Here is a 15,438-nt window from a genome sequence, read left to right on the forward strand (position 1 = left end):
AGTCCACTTTATAAGTGAGGAAACTGGCTCAGAGAAGTTAAGCAACCTGCTAAAGGTCACACAGCTGCTAAGTGGTACAACCAGGACCAAACTCAGATCTAGGGGATGCTTGTGCTTACACCCCTGACTGCTTGGCAGTACTGCCTCTCTGTTGCTTGTGGTGGGCTCCTGACTGAATCACGTTGCTTGATTCTTGTTGATTTGGATTTTCTAATTTTTCTTCCATGACTAGGGAATACTTGTGTAATAGAATTAGCTAAATGAAAACAGCAGTTGTGTATGTGTGTTTAAGTGTGTGTTTTCATGATTTTAAATTAATACCAGGGAATTCCTGCAGTTCTGAGTGTCTATAGGCATCTCGACACCCTCCTCTAAGCCAGCTGTATCACTTTTTAAGCAGAAGCCCCCCCACCCCCCAAAAGTTGTTAAAGAGAGGCCCTCCTGTCTTCCCTCTCCGCAACTTAGCCAACAGCAGTCACCAGCGCTTTGTGAAAACACAGCCCCTGCTTCATTCAGAAAAGTTTCCATGCTCAGGTGCTGAGGCAACAGTGAGAACACTGGCCCAGGAACTGGGATCCTGAGGTCTGGCCCATTGCCCTGCTCTGTAGTCCTGAGCAAGCCCTTGTCCCACTCTGGGCCTCAGTGTCTCCATCTGGCAAAGAGGGGTTGTGCCAGGGGAGCTCTGAGGACCCTTCATGCCCTCCTGGTCCTGTCTGAGGAGGGTTCTAGCAATCCCAGAGCCAAGGCAGAGATGAAGGCACCTTGAGTTATCCCAGTGTCTTTAACAGTAGGAATTTCAAATACTTTATCTGCCCAGCTATCTGCAGAGCAAAGTGGGCCACCCACTCTGGTAATGGCCCACTAGGTAATCCCTGCAACGTGTGTTTGTGAACGCAGAGTTCATGGGGCACTGCTCTGTGTACCTAGAGGGTTGAAACATAAATACCCTCCTACAATACAGCCCAAGACTGCTCACCAGCTTATCAGGTTTGGATACTACATCTGGGGGTTAATCTCAAAGGAGGATCTAGCACAAAGCGGCTGTTGTGTGTTCTTGTAGGGCTTGCTATTGATCAGAGGAGATAGGAGGACAATGCTTATCAGAAAGGAGTGGACATCTAAGGGGATTTTCAGGAGGAGGGATGGGCAATGCACAGTGTCTTCCTGGGACATCCCACAGCACCTCTGTGTAAGCCAGCCCAGCTGGCATGAAGGGGTCTGGGCCAGTGGGAATATCCCCATCTTTAAACAGGCTCCCACTGCCAGCATCCTGCTGGTCTAGCTTAGGGCTGTGCTACTTACTCTCTGTCTCTGATGTCCTATCTTTCTGTGGCCATAACTCCCTCTTCTCACAGTAGTCTTGACCATACAGGAAGGGCAAAGTTCTGTCTTTTCCATCCCTCACCAACACCAAGTTGAAGAAATACAGGGAGCAAGCAGAGCCAGGTATCAGGGGAGGCTTCCTGGAGGCAGGGGTCTCTGAGCACAGTCTGTGGATCACCAGGCAGAAGAAAGAGCCTATGCAAACATATGTCTAGAGAATGGCGGTGTGAGGGATGGGGAGGACTTGCAGGAGATGAGACTGTAAGTCCTGAACTTTGAAGGCCGTGGAAGCTGTGCCAGGATACCTGGGCTTGTTCAGAGGCTGACAGGGAACCAAAGAACCAGCATGGAGAGGAGCGCTGAGGGCAGATCTGTGCTTTATAAAGGCAGCTGCTTTGTGGAGGGAGAGGAGCTGATGAGTTGCAGGAGGAGGGGGACTGGTGGGGTTGGGTGTGTGTGTGAGAGCGAGCAGGGTGACGCAGGGGTATTTAAACAGATCCTCTGAGGGCAGGAAACAGATCCTTTTCAGGAGCCCAAAGAAAGCCAGGTGGGGTGTCCAGTGCGCAGCCAGACAGAGGCATTAGGAGTCAAGGGGGAAAATGCGTGACGGTCGTTTGTGTCCAGGGGGTGGTTGAGCATGGGTGAGGCAGTCTTGACAGAGTCAGAAGAGGAGAGTGAGCCTGAAGCGAGCAAGACTGGATGTCCGGGGTAGGATGTTCAGGGAGGGAGCAGCCAGCACAGAGGATCATGTAGAGTTTGGCCACATGGGGGTCACTTCTGAACCTGTCAAAGCAGTTTTGTGGAGGGATAAGACAGAAACCAGATGGATCAACAGAGGCCAAGCCCCTGGCATCTCTTTCATGGACACCTGCCACAGCCTCCTTTCTGGTCTCCCCACTCTGTCCTTGCCCCTCAAATCCATTCACCAAATGGTGGCCGAAGGGCTGTTAAAACACACCCAGGTCATGGTGCTCCCAGGTTTTAATCGCCACTATCCTTACCATGGACTGGTTGGACCACCAGTCTTTAATGCCTTTTCACCTCTCCCCTCCTCCATTCATGCATGGGGCCCCTTCTCTGAGAGGGGGCCTTGTTTCAAGCTCCTCCCACTTTGGGGGTCCCCCATCTCGGTTATAGCGCTTCCACACAGGAGATCCCCCCATGGCCCACACCCTCACCGTCCGTCTTCTCCTGTAGCTGCCTAGCCATCAGATCTCTGGCAAACTGCTTTCTTTCTTAATTTCTTTTTCTTTCTTTCTTGTCTTCCTTTCTTTCTTTGCCACCCCAAGGAATATGGAGTTCCCAGGCCAGTGGTCAGGTCTGAGCCAGAGTTGTGACCTAGGCCACAGCCAGATTCTTAACCCACTGGGCCCGGGCCTGGGGATCGAACCTTCATCGCAGTGCTCCCAAGAGGCTGCCGATCCCATTGTGCCACCTCAGGAACTCCTTGGGCAAACTGCTTTCTAATGGAAGTGTCCCTGAACCCCCATGCCCTACCCCAAAGTAGGCAGTTCTCTTGTTTTATACACACTGTGCCCCACTGTGAAATATTCCTCACAGCTGCAAATAAGTTTCTAATGATGCTCTTCACCTGTCTTCTCTCTTTAGAATGTGAACTACTGTGAGGGGCAGGGGCCAGTTCTGCTCTGTCCCCCATAAACTGTGACACCTGGCCTGGGGCCTGGCATAGAGTAAGTGCCTAGTAAATTTGAATAAATATGTATTAATGCATGAAAAAACAATATAAAAGGCTTAAAAGACATCTGTGGCACAAGGACAGGCTATGGAGAGAAGTGGTAAAAGGATGGATTGTGATACCTGGAGGGGACAGGGACCTTGGTCAAGCCATGCCAGTCTCTCAGCCTTGCTGTTTCAAAGGATAATAATAACAATATTTGTTGGGCACAGTGTGTGGGCAGCCAATGCTGGTAACTGGATCTTCCCCTCCCTCCCCCTCCAGGAGTCTTAAAGTGCAGCCCCTTCGGGGTGGGGGTGAGGTTACCCCGCAGCAGCATCTCAGGAGGAGGAGGCCCGCAGGGCAGGAAAGGCTCCTGACCCCCACCCCAGTCACTGTTCTCTTGAGCTCAGCCCCCCTCCCCCAGTTGAGGACAGCTTGCTGGCAGTGGGGTTGGGGTGGAGGGTGGGTAGGACCTGCTGGCTTCAGGCCCCTCCATTCAAAGTTCTCAGCGACCCCTGCACCATCCCCTCCCCGCCCCCTGCCCCGGTTCCCCGGGCTCCAAAGCCCCCAAGGGTGAGACCCCTGTGCTCGGCCTATCTGAGTGGGATGCAGCCGGTGGACCCCCATCCCCCATCCCCCAGCCTCTGGGAGGCGAGGTCAGGGTCTGAACCAAGTCAGACCACGCACGAACCAGGTCAGACCACGCAGGGAGTCCCTTGCACCCTACCCGCTCCCCCAACCTCCCTCCCTGCCTGGCCCTCCCCGCGCGCCACTCGCTGCTGGCCGGATGCTGGAGTTCGGTTTTCGTGACCCGGCGGGGCTGGGGAGGGGCCGCCCGCGGAGCCGCCGCCTTATCGCGCCCTGTCTCCGTGCTGTCTCCCGCCGCTGGCCCCGGGCTGGCCGGCCTCTCCCCCCACCGGCTCCCTCTCCTGGCTCCAAGCTGGCGGGCTGGTCCCTCTGGACTCCCAGAGGGCAAAGCTGGGGTGGGGGTGTCTCTTGTAGGGCAAAGCAGGGGGCCCGGCCTTCCCCCAGCCCCTGGGGCTGCCGGTGGGTGGAGGGGCCTCCGAGGGGGTAGGGAGGTCCTAAACACCCCGCTGGCAGCCAATGTGGGAGGAACTGGCCAACTTGGAGCCGGGAGGGCCTTTGTGGGAGATTGCCCATCCCCAACTTATGGAAGAGATATTTGGGGCCCACAGAAGAACACAGGTAGCCAAAGCCACTCCCCCGACGTCCATTAGGATCTTCCCCATCCCTGGTCCAGAAAGGCATTCCTTTCCCAGTGGCTGGGTGCCAGTGCCAAAGAGGCAGGGCCAGCCAGAACCCCCCAGTGTGCCAACCTCCCATGAGGTCTGTGGGGGCCTGGGCCTTGACACAGCAAAAATGGCTGGGTATGGAGTTCCTGCTGTGGCTCAGTGGGTTAAGAACATGACTAGTATCCATGAGGGTGCAGGTTTGATTCCTGGCTTCCCAAGGTGGGTTAAGGATCTGAGTGTTGCTGGGAGCTATGGCTTAGGTCACAGATGCAGCAGCTCTGATCTAACATTGCTGTGGCTGTGGCTCAGACCAGCAGCTGCAGCTCTGAATCAACCCCTAGCCTGGGAACTTCCATATGCTGCAGGTGTGTCCCTAAAAAGGAAAAAAAAAAAAAAAAAAGAAGCCTGAGTTCTTCAGTAGTAGGGATGGAGTTGCTTTTCCTAACAGCATCTGTTCTCAGCACACCTGCTCCCTTGCTCTGGTTAAGACACCTCTGCCTTCTCCCAGTGGCAGGCAGCTGAAGTAATCTAGGAGGTTGCAGGTGAAGACTCTTGGGATGGGGAGAGGTGGTCTAACCTGCCCTCTGGGGCTGTGAGGGAGGTCAGCCCTGTGGGGGACATCTGAAGGTGAGTCTAAACCCAGATTTCCTCACAGACAAAAACAGACCTCCCCCCCACCCCCTAATGCCAGTGCCATGTGCCTGCTAGTGGGTGTGGGGAGGTGAGAAACAGGGCTCGAGTGGTCATTGTGGAGTCCTGCAGGAGGCAAGAAGCCAGCGAACACCTAGGAGGGGATGTTTGAGCTGGTCTGGGTGTTAAAGGAAGAGGTAGAGAGGAGGTAGAGGGAAGGAAGACAGCTTAGCAGAGGCAAAGGCCTGGAGGCCCAGCAGTAGAAGGACGGAGCGGAGCGGGGCTGGGAGAGCGGCAGATGAAAGGGTAGGGGCCAGATTGCGAAGGCTCCTACACCCTAAGGCAAGGACAGAAGAACAGGTGTCATGTTACATGACTTTAGCACTCTAAAAATATGATGAATAACAATAATAGGTTTATATCCATCTTACAGTCAGGTAAACTGCAGCTCAGGCAAATGACTTGGCCAAGACCATGTCAGTAACAGGGAGAACTGGGATTTGAACCCAGACCATCCTGTTGCAAAAGCCCAGGCTGCTGCCTTCCTGCCACACCCTCCAGGGTTCCTTTGGTTCCATTTGCCCCACCCTCCTCCCACTCTATTTTATGAATGGGGACATCGAGATCCTAGAGGGGCCAGGTTTGGCCCGTTGTCCTTCTTCCTAATTTGACACCCCCAATAACTTCCTGGTACTTCCAGGCCAGGAGCTGGTTAATAACCAGATTTTCACTCCCCCATCCAGCCTCTTGCTCTCTTGCTTAGTAAGTCCCAGGCTGGCCTAGGAATCTGTATTTCTGGTGAACATTTTGGTGGTTCTGGGTCTGTCATTTGCCCTCAGGCATTTGAGGGCCATAAACATATCCCCCAAGCCTCTCACTGAACCACTCTGTTCCCCCTCAGCTTGCGCCCCACTCCCCACCATTTGTGTGCACCCCAGGCCCTTCCTCTTCAGGCACCCCCTCTCTCAGAAAAGTGAAAACACATGGTTTCCTAGGCAACTGCATCTGTCCTCCCAGCTTGCCCTGAGACCTCCCAGCGTCTCTCAACTGTTCAGAGGAATATTTCAAATACCAGCCTCACTAGGCAGGGGCTGACAAAGGCTGAGTTCTCTCAAAGCCTTCTTTCTGAGGGGCAGTAGCCCTGCTCCCCTCGAACCTGGAGGCCTGGGGTCTCAGGGGTAAGTTCCAGGCCATCACCTTGGTTACCACCTCAGCCCAGACTGCTCACTAGCTCTCAGCCAAGAAGCTCATTGCTTTTTTAGCCTTAGAGGTCCCTTTAGATGGGGCATCCAGAGCCTAGACAAGGAAGGGACTCACCCAGATTACATGGCAAAACTTTGGTCTGAGTAAAGGACTGAAGGAAAAGGAAGTAGGGTGGGTTGAGTTCCTGCTACCTGCCAGGCACGGTGCTGGATGCTCTGGAGACGTTAACTTACTATCCCTCCTTACAACCCTGTGAGGTCGGTTTTATTCCCATTTTATAGATGAGAAAACTGAGGCTCAGAGAGATGAATTACCTTGCCCTGGGTTACCCAGTAAATGAATGGTAGAGCCAAGTTTCAGGAAGTCTGATCTGTCTCCCCAGTAAGGCCATCTTTGCATTTAGACTGTGCAGTTCTCAAGGATGGGCAGGGGTAGAGGGAATTTAGGGGCTGTATGGATTCCTTCCTGATTATTATTTTTACCTATCCTCATTGGAAAATGTGGCTGAAGTTGTTTGCGGGCTAGGCTCCAGAGGAGTTTCTCTCTCTTGCCTTCTCTCAGCCTTGAATCCCCTGGTCAATATTTCTCATCCCCAGATGTCTTTCACGGGGCAGGTAAGGATAGAGAGGTACCATTTGTACCATTCATGCTTGCTCTCCAGGCCCCAGTGTCCCCAATGGTAATGTGAGGGGAGGTTGGACATGAAGACTTGCAAGTTCCATCCTAGCTCAGATATTCTTGGATTCTCACATCAAGTATATGTGTGTAATTGTGTGTGTGATTATAGGCAATTCGTTGTGTGTGTATGTGTATTATACATGGGACTGTGTGTGGTTAGGTATGTGATTGGATGTGGGGGATAGTGAGTATGTGGGTATAATTGCACATGAGAGAATAGATGGAGTATGTGTGGATAATTATATGTGTGGGCGGGTGTGATTGGAGTGTGTACGTGATTATATATGTATATGGAGAATGGTGTTTGTGAATGTGTATATGTGTGTTTGGGGGTAAGTGGGTATGTGTAATTGTGTGTGCATGTATATGGGTTGTGATATGTGGGTCTGTGTACAATATGGGCTGTCTGTATGTTATTGTGAGAGATCATGTGTGTATGAGGACGTGTGTGTGGGTGATTTGGGGTGACTGTGTGTATGTCTGTCATTGTGTGCATTGGAGGGCCATGAAGACTTCTTGTTTTTTTTTGTTTTTGTTTTTGTTTTTTGCTTTTTAGGCCCTCACCCGCGGCATATGGAAGTTCCCAGGCTAGGGGTCAAATAAGAGCTACAGCTGCTGGCCTACACCACAGCCACAGCAACTTGGGATCCAAGCTGCATCTGTGACCTACACCACGGCTCACAGCAACGCTGGATCCTTAATCCACTGAGTGAGGCCAGGGATTGAACCTGTATCGTCATGCATACTAGTTGGATTCATTTCCACTGAGCCATAATGGGAACTCGATGAAGGCTTATTTAAGCCTGGTTGGTCAGCACTTGGGGTGGGCACGACCCCTCCTCCTTGACTGGTCATGGGTGTGGCAGGGCCAGGCAGAGGAGGGCACCCCTTAGGCCCCATGATGCCAGCAGGGCAGTGGAGCATATCCCTCTGTAATCAGCTCCAGACACAGCTGTGTCGCCTCCCTCTGATGGGAGGGTGCTGGGAACGCGTCCTGGCCCCAGCCAGGTCTCTTTAGGGGGAAAATAAATTAAAGGGGGAGAAAAAAAACCCCAAAAGGCAGAACTTTATTGAAGCATTTCGTGACACGCACACCAACTAATTGATTTCCTTATTAGTAGCAGATTTTTCTCCCGGCCTCTTCTCCTGCCTGAACTTATAAAAACGAAGGGTGGGGAGCCAGCTCGGTACAGACCCAGGGCCAAGTTTCTTCCTGCATCCTCCCATAGCCAGAAAGGCAGTGAGGGCGTGATGTGTGTTTGCTTTTCCAGGTCTAACTTCAGGTAGAGGGGGCATGATCACCTGTGGGATCAGGTTTCTAAAGCCTGGGAAAACCCCCTTGCCATTTCTCAGTTTCCTCTCTCTTACCTCGTTTTCTTGAAATCCCATCATTAATGAATCATTCCACTTACTCTGGGCTTTCCTTCAGGTCAAAATGCAAATGCATGTGAGCAGGACCTTTGAGCACCCTTAGTCATCTACACATAGTTCATGCTGTGGGACTCTTGGAACCTCAGTTTTCTCATCTGTACAATGGCAGGCTCCTATGATTGCTATTACAAGGTGCTTGTGAAGATGAATTACAATCAGATCTGTGACTCCCAAAACTCTTTGAAAATGTAGGTTTCCATGACGACGATGACACTTTCATGTACAGCACATAATTTGGTGGCATAGTTCAAGTCCTGGGAGTTCACAAGGGTGGATGGGTCTTGCATTTAACAGAGGGAGCAGGGTATAGGCAGCAGTCAAGTTCAGGTTGTCAAACGGAAAGCCAAAGCTGTCCCTCTGTCTGGGCCTATCACAGGTGGTTGTCAAGCTCATTGAAAAGAGACAGACAGACAGACACTTTGCCCAAATGATTTCAACCAGTGCTTTAGGCAGCCACTGTTCACCCCATTAGAGGAGGAAAGAGGCACAAGGTGTTTACAAACACCAAAGAGCACATAACTATGAGAGGGGCAGCGGGGATGTAAGCCCAGCCCTGGACATATATAGTGCTTTTTATTTTTTATTTTTATTTTTATTTTTTTTTGTCGTTGTTGTTGTTGTTGTTGCTATTTCTTGGGCCACTCCCGCGGCATATGGAGGTTCCCAGGCTAGGGGTCGAATCAGAGCTGTAGCCACTGGCCTACGCCAGAGCCACAGCAACGCAGGATCTGAGCCGTGTCTGCAACCTACACCACAGCTCACGGCAATGACGGATCGTTAACCCACTGAGCAAGGGCAGGGACCGAACCCGCAACCTCGTGGTTCCTAGTCGGATTTGTTAACCACTGCGCCACGACGGGAACTCCTGCTTTTTATTTTTTAATTTATTTTATCTTTTTGTCTTTTTGCCATTTCTTGGACCGCTCCCACGGCATATGGAGGTTCCCAGGCTAGGGGTCGAATTGGAGCTATAGCTGCTGGCCTACACCACAGCCACAGCAATGCTGGATCCTTAACCCACTGAGCGAGTCCAGGGATCAAACCCACAACCTCATGGTTCCTGGTCAGATTCATTAACCACTGAGCCATGACGGGAACTCCTATATAGTGCTTTTTATTCATTTAACAAAAAGTGCAGCCTTTTTCATGGAGGTAAAGACAGGAAAGACAGCCTGGGCCCCTCTCCCCAGAGTAAGTCAAGGGGCAGACAGATAAAGGAATAGGTATTGAGGATCTTGATGTGACAAGTGCTATAACAGGGGTAAGCACAGCCACTGGAAAGGGCCCCTAAATACTGGCTGGTGGGGCCAGAGATGGCTTCCTAGAAGGGGTGGCACCTGAGTAGGCAGAGGGGGCCGAACCTGCAGGACTGACTTGCAGATAGGCATGCGTGGGTACCCGTGGTTTTAACCAAAATACTGATGCATGGTTAAAATACTGTGTTGTGAATAACTGATGCCAGTGCTCCCCTCTCCTCTTCGGTGCTCAGGCTGCCTGGCCCCCTCCTCCAGGTCCCGGATCTCCCTAGATCCAGAAACTTTAATGGCACATCTGGGACCCTGCTAGAATGGTGGGTAACATTGTGACTATAAAGGCCCAGAGAGGGGCCCAAGGCATGGCTGGTGTCCCTACCTTGTTCTGATCTTGTTCCCACCCTCTGGCCTGGATTGGGGAGGGGAAGCAGTGGCTGGAAGCAGGAGGCCAGGCTGGGCAGGCAGGCCTGCCGCAGGACACGTCCCCTTGCATTCCACGTGGACTTCCTGGGAATGACCAGGGGCCTCTAAGCAGTTCCTGTTCCCAGCGGCTCACAGTCGCCAGGCCCAGGGAGACAAAAGTCCCTGAATGTGGTGGGGCAAGGAACAATATGGGGCGGGCGGAGGAGGGCCTCAGGAAGTGGCAGCAGGGACAGCCAAGGAGCTGGCCCCGGGGTTGGAGGTGACTCAGGGACTTGTGACTTGATAAGGTAAGATGACTCCAAAGAGAAACAGCCAGAGTCCAGGAGGGTGCTGAAGTGGCCAATGGGACACGGGACATGATTTCTGGCACCTGTTCTTACATCAGTTTTTGAGTCCTCACATGTTTCCACACTGCAGAGGACCTGGTTGAATACCATCCAACCAGACATGTTATAGCCATTGACCCTGGCAGGTAAGTATTAAGATCCTAACTTCACAGAAGAAGAAGCTGAGGCTCAGAGAGGTGAGATATATGTCCAAGATCACACAAGAATGGCAGTGGAGCCAGGATGTACACGAGACAACTCTGATTCCAGAGCTTGCATGCCAAGTCAGGCTTCCTAGCAGCACTGCCCCCCCCCCCCCCACTGCCCCCAGGAACTAGGCACGCCTGTATGGAAGCCAGGACCTTACTGGGTCATCCCCTCTCTGCCCACAAAGCTAGTACCCCCATCACACCTTTTGAAAAGACCCCTGACAAATAGGCCCACTTTGCCCTTAGAACTTAGACCTTAAAAAACTATTAGAAAGTGGAGAAAAGAACATTTCTTGGCTTCCAAATATAACAAAAGCACTGCGAATAAAATGAATAATCACAGCAAAAATCATAATCGCTATAGAATCTATAGGTTTAATATGCCTTATATAGAGTGGGGTGGGGTCTCTAAAATAAGAGTGCCCAGGGTTGAGAAAAGGCTTCGAAAGACCCTGCAGCCACTGGTCCTCCACCCCATGAACACCTCCCTCTCTCTGGGGTGTCCTGTGGATGATGGGACACCTTATTCTTAGAGCAGTTGTCATTACCTTTCTCAGCCTCCAGCCCCCTCCCCACCCAGCAGCACCAGTTTCTTAGTTAAATGAGACCATGATAACTAGCTCATACTGGGGTGATTGGAGGGTTAAGCATGATAAAGTGTGCAGAGAGCCCAGCCCCTTCGTTGGGGCTCTGCTATTGTTCTTGCCTCCTCTGGCTGCCCTGCCCAATTTCAGGAAGTCTTTCTTGGCTGGAAACTTCTTAGGATGAAAGAATGTTGGAGGGAGAAGGAGAATGTTGGAGATAAGGCAGAGCCAGCCTCTCACAGGGGAGGGTGACTTCAGGAACTCAGAAGGCTCTGTGTCTCCAGCTTTATTCCCGCCTTTGCTCTGTGCTCAAACCCCGCCCTTCCAGCCTCAGACTTTGATTAGGTTACAATGCATAGTCCTCTCCCCTTCCCCCGCTCCCCACAAGGGTGCTGGAAGCAGAGTCCAGGTCAGATTTATCTGTTTCTTTCTTTCATGTTTTAAGAAAAGCTCTGTTGAGATGTGGCTGACATATAAGAAATCGCACGTACTTACGGTGTACTGCATGATAAGTTTTGACATATGTTTACATTTATGAAACCATCACCATAATCAAGAAGATGATCATGTCGCTCACAGTCAAAAGTTTCCTCCTGCCCTTTTGTAATCCTTCCTTCTCTCCCTCTCTCTCTCCCCACCTCTACCTTAGTCCTCAGGGAACCACAGATCTCTTTCAGGTCCCTATATATGGCTTGGATTTTCAAGAATTTTATATAAATGGAGTCAGACATTATGTATTCTTTTGTGTAAGGCTTCTTTCACTCAGCACAATTATTTTGAGACTCATCTGTATTGTGCATATATCAATCATTCATTCTTTTCTATTGTTGAGTGTTCCATTGAATGGATAACTTACAATTTGTTTATCTATTCATCTGCTGATGGGCAACTGGGATGTTTCCAGGTTTTTACTCTTAAAAATGAGGTTGCTATGAACATTTGTATATAAGTCTTTGTACGAATGTAAGCTTTCACTACTCTTGGGTAAATACCCAAGGAATGGAAGCCTGGGTCATATAGTAGATGTATGTTCAGTTGAGTCTTATCAGCATTTGTGTGTGATAAAACTCCCTAAGGCTAGAAGAGAATCCCAAAAGATTGGACAGACTCTACAGGGCTCAGAAGAGTGCCTCTTTCCCAAAGCCAGTGTATAAAATGTCCTAAGATGCCCATGACTCGGCATCAGTTAGAGTATTATAAAGGCCTCATCTCAGTAGTGAGGACACTTAACCCTTGACTAAATGGTACTTTTGTCCTCTCTAATGAAGCTTAACATCAAGACCTAAAAGGATCAAACCCTTTCCAAGTAAGTTAACCATGTCTCAGACCTAATCTCAGGAATAATTTTAGGAATAAAGAAGGATTTTACACAAAAGGATAAAAGTCACAATGCTGAGCACCTCATCAAATTACCAGGCATGCAAAGAAGAAAAAACCAACCATAATAAAGAGAGAGTCATCAATGCATTATGAGGAAAAGATATAAAAACAGATATTATACTGGTATACCATAAGTTCAAGAAGCTAAGGATTGAATGTGTTAATTGGAGACATATAGATATACAAGAGATCTCAATCAAACTTCTAAGATGAAAACCACAATATAGAGTTTCCATCATGGCTCAACAGAAACAAATCTGACTAGTATCCATGAAGACACAGGTTTGATCCCTGGCCTCACCCAGTGGGTTAAGGATCCAGTGATGCTGTGAGCAATAGTGTAGGTTGCAGACTCAGCTTGGGTCTGGCGTTGCTGTGGCTGTAGCGTAGGCCAGTGAATATAGCTCTGATTTGACCCCTAGCCGGGGAACCTCCATATGCCGTGGGTGCAGCCCTAAAAAGACAAATAATGATAATAATAATAATAATAATAATAGTAATGATTTAAAAAGCAAGCAAGCAAGCAAGAAAACCACCATGTATGAGATGAGAAACATCTGGATAGGATTAATGACAGATTAGATGTTAGAGAAGAAAAGAATAGTGAATTTGAAGACATAGTTAAGGAAACTATCTTAAATGAAACACAGCAAGAAAAAATAATTAAGAAAAATAAAGCATCAGTGAACTGTGGGATGACTTCAAGAAGACAAATATTTGTGCAACTGAAAGCTGATAAAAGACTTTTTTAAAAATAATGGCTGAAAAAATTCCAACTTGGTGAAAACTATAAATGCACAGATCCAAGAAGTTCAAGAAAGTCCAGCAAAAGAGATGTAAAGAAAACTAAACCAAAGCACGTTGAATCAAATTGCTTAAAACTAGTGAGTAAGGGAAAAACTTAGAAGCAGCCAGAGGGGGAAAAGATACTGCATAGAAAGAAACAAAGCTAAGGATTATAGCAGATTTCTAGTTGTAAACAATACAAGATAGAAGACAGTGGACCATAATTAAAGAAAAGAAGAAAAACTCTACCCAACAAAAAAACCATTCAAAAATAAACATTTAAGGAAAGACTATGACATGTGAAAACAAAAAGAATTCATCATCAGTATATCCATCCTATAAGAATTTTGTTTGTTTGTTTGTTTTTTGTCTTTTTGCCTTTTCTAAGGCCGCTCCCATGGCACATGGAGGTTCCCAGGCTAGGGGTCTAATCAGAGCTATGGTTGCCAGCCTACACCAGAGCCACAGCAACGTGGGATCCGAGTCATGTGTGTCTGCTACCTACACCACAGCTCACGGCAACGCCCGATCCTTAACCCACTGAGCAAGGCCAGGGATCGAACCCACAACCTCATGGTTCCTAGTTGGATTCATTAACCACTGAGCCGTGATGGGAACTCCCCATCCTATAAGAATTTTTAAGAAAGTCTTTCAAGAGAAGGAAAACGAGGCCTGATGGAAACCTAGATCTACACAAAGGATAAAGAGCACTAGAAATGGTAATTTAGATAAAATGGACAAATTTCTTGAAAGATACAAACTTCCAAAACTCACTTAAGAATAGATAACCTGAATAGTCCAATATTTATTAAAGATATTGAATTTGTAGTGAAAAACCTTTTCAGGAAGAAAACTCTAGGCCCAGGAGTTCCCGTCGTGGCGCAGTGGTTGACGAATCCGACTAGGAACCATGAGGTTGCGGGTTCGGTCCCTGCCCCTGCTCAGTGGGTTAACGATCCGGCGTTGCCGTGAGCTGTGGTGTAGGTTGCAGACGTGGCTTGGATCCTGCGTTGCTGTGGCCCTGGCGTAGGCCGGTGGCTACAGCTCCGATTCGACCCCTAGCCTGGGGACCTCCATATGCCGTGGGAGCGGCCCAAAGAAATAGCAAAAAGACAAAAAAAAAAAAAAAAAAGAAAGAAAACTCTAGGCCCAGATAGTTTCGCTAAAGAATTCTACTAGACATTTAAGAGAAAAAGCATATAATTGTACACAAAATCTCCCTAGACAACTGAAGAGGAGAACTTACTTCCTAACCCATTCTGCTAGGCCAGTATCACTTTCATACCAAAACCAATCAAAGGCACTACAGGAAAACTACAGACCAGTATTCCTCATGAACATAGATGCAAAAAATAATAGCAAAATTTTAGCAATTGAATTTAGCAATATATGATAATATAAGATAATACATTATACGAAGTGGAGTTTAGTCCCAGGAATGCAAGGTTGGTATAGTATTAAGAATTCAATGTATTTCCTCATTATAACAGACTCAAAGTGAAAAATCATAGGATCATTTCAGTAATTGCAGAGAAAGCATTTGACCAAATCTTTAAAAAAAAGAAGAAGAACAAAGTTTGATCCCTGGCCTCACTTAGTGGGTTAAGGATCTGGCATTGCCATGAGCTGTGGTGTGCATCTAGATGCATCTCGGATCCTACATTGCTGTGGCTGTGATGTAGGCCCGCTGTTACAGCTCCAATTCAACCCCTAGCCTGGGATCTTCCATATGCCATGGGTGCAGCCCTAAAAAGACCAAACAAACAAAACCCCCCAAATCCGACATCCATTCCCGATGAAACAGATGGAAACGTCTCATCCTGATAAAGAGCATCTATGAAAAATCCAGTTAACATCTTATAGTGAAAGACTGAATACTTCTTCCCTAAGACAGGATGAGGCTATGTGGTCTCACCATTTCTTTTTTCTTTTCTTTCTTTCTCTCTCTCTCTTTCTTTCTTTCTTTTAAAGGGCTACACCCACAGTACATGGAAATTCCCAGGCTAGGGGTTGAATTGGAGCTACAGCTGCCAGCCTACACCACAGCCACAGCAACACAGGATCTGAGCCATATCTGTGACCTACACCACAGCTCATGTCAGCACTGGATACTTAACCCACTGAGTGAGGCCAGGGATCGAACCTGCGACCTCACGGATACTAGTTATCACTGAGCCACAATGGGAACTCCCTGCTCTCACCATTTCCATTCAGTATTGTACCAGAGGTTCTAGCTAGTGCAGTCAGGCAAGAAAAAGAAATGAAAAGCATCCATCTTGGA

Source organism: Phacochoerus africanus, chromosome 2, assembly GCF_016906955.1.
Source record: "Phacochoerus africanus isolate WHEZ1 chromosome 2, ROS_Pafr_v1, whole genome shotgun sequence".
In the NCBI taxonomy this organism is placed as follows: Eukaryota; Metazoa; Chordata; class Mammalia; order Artiodactyla; family Suidae; genus Phacochoerus; species Phacochoerus africanus.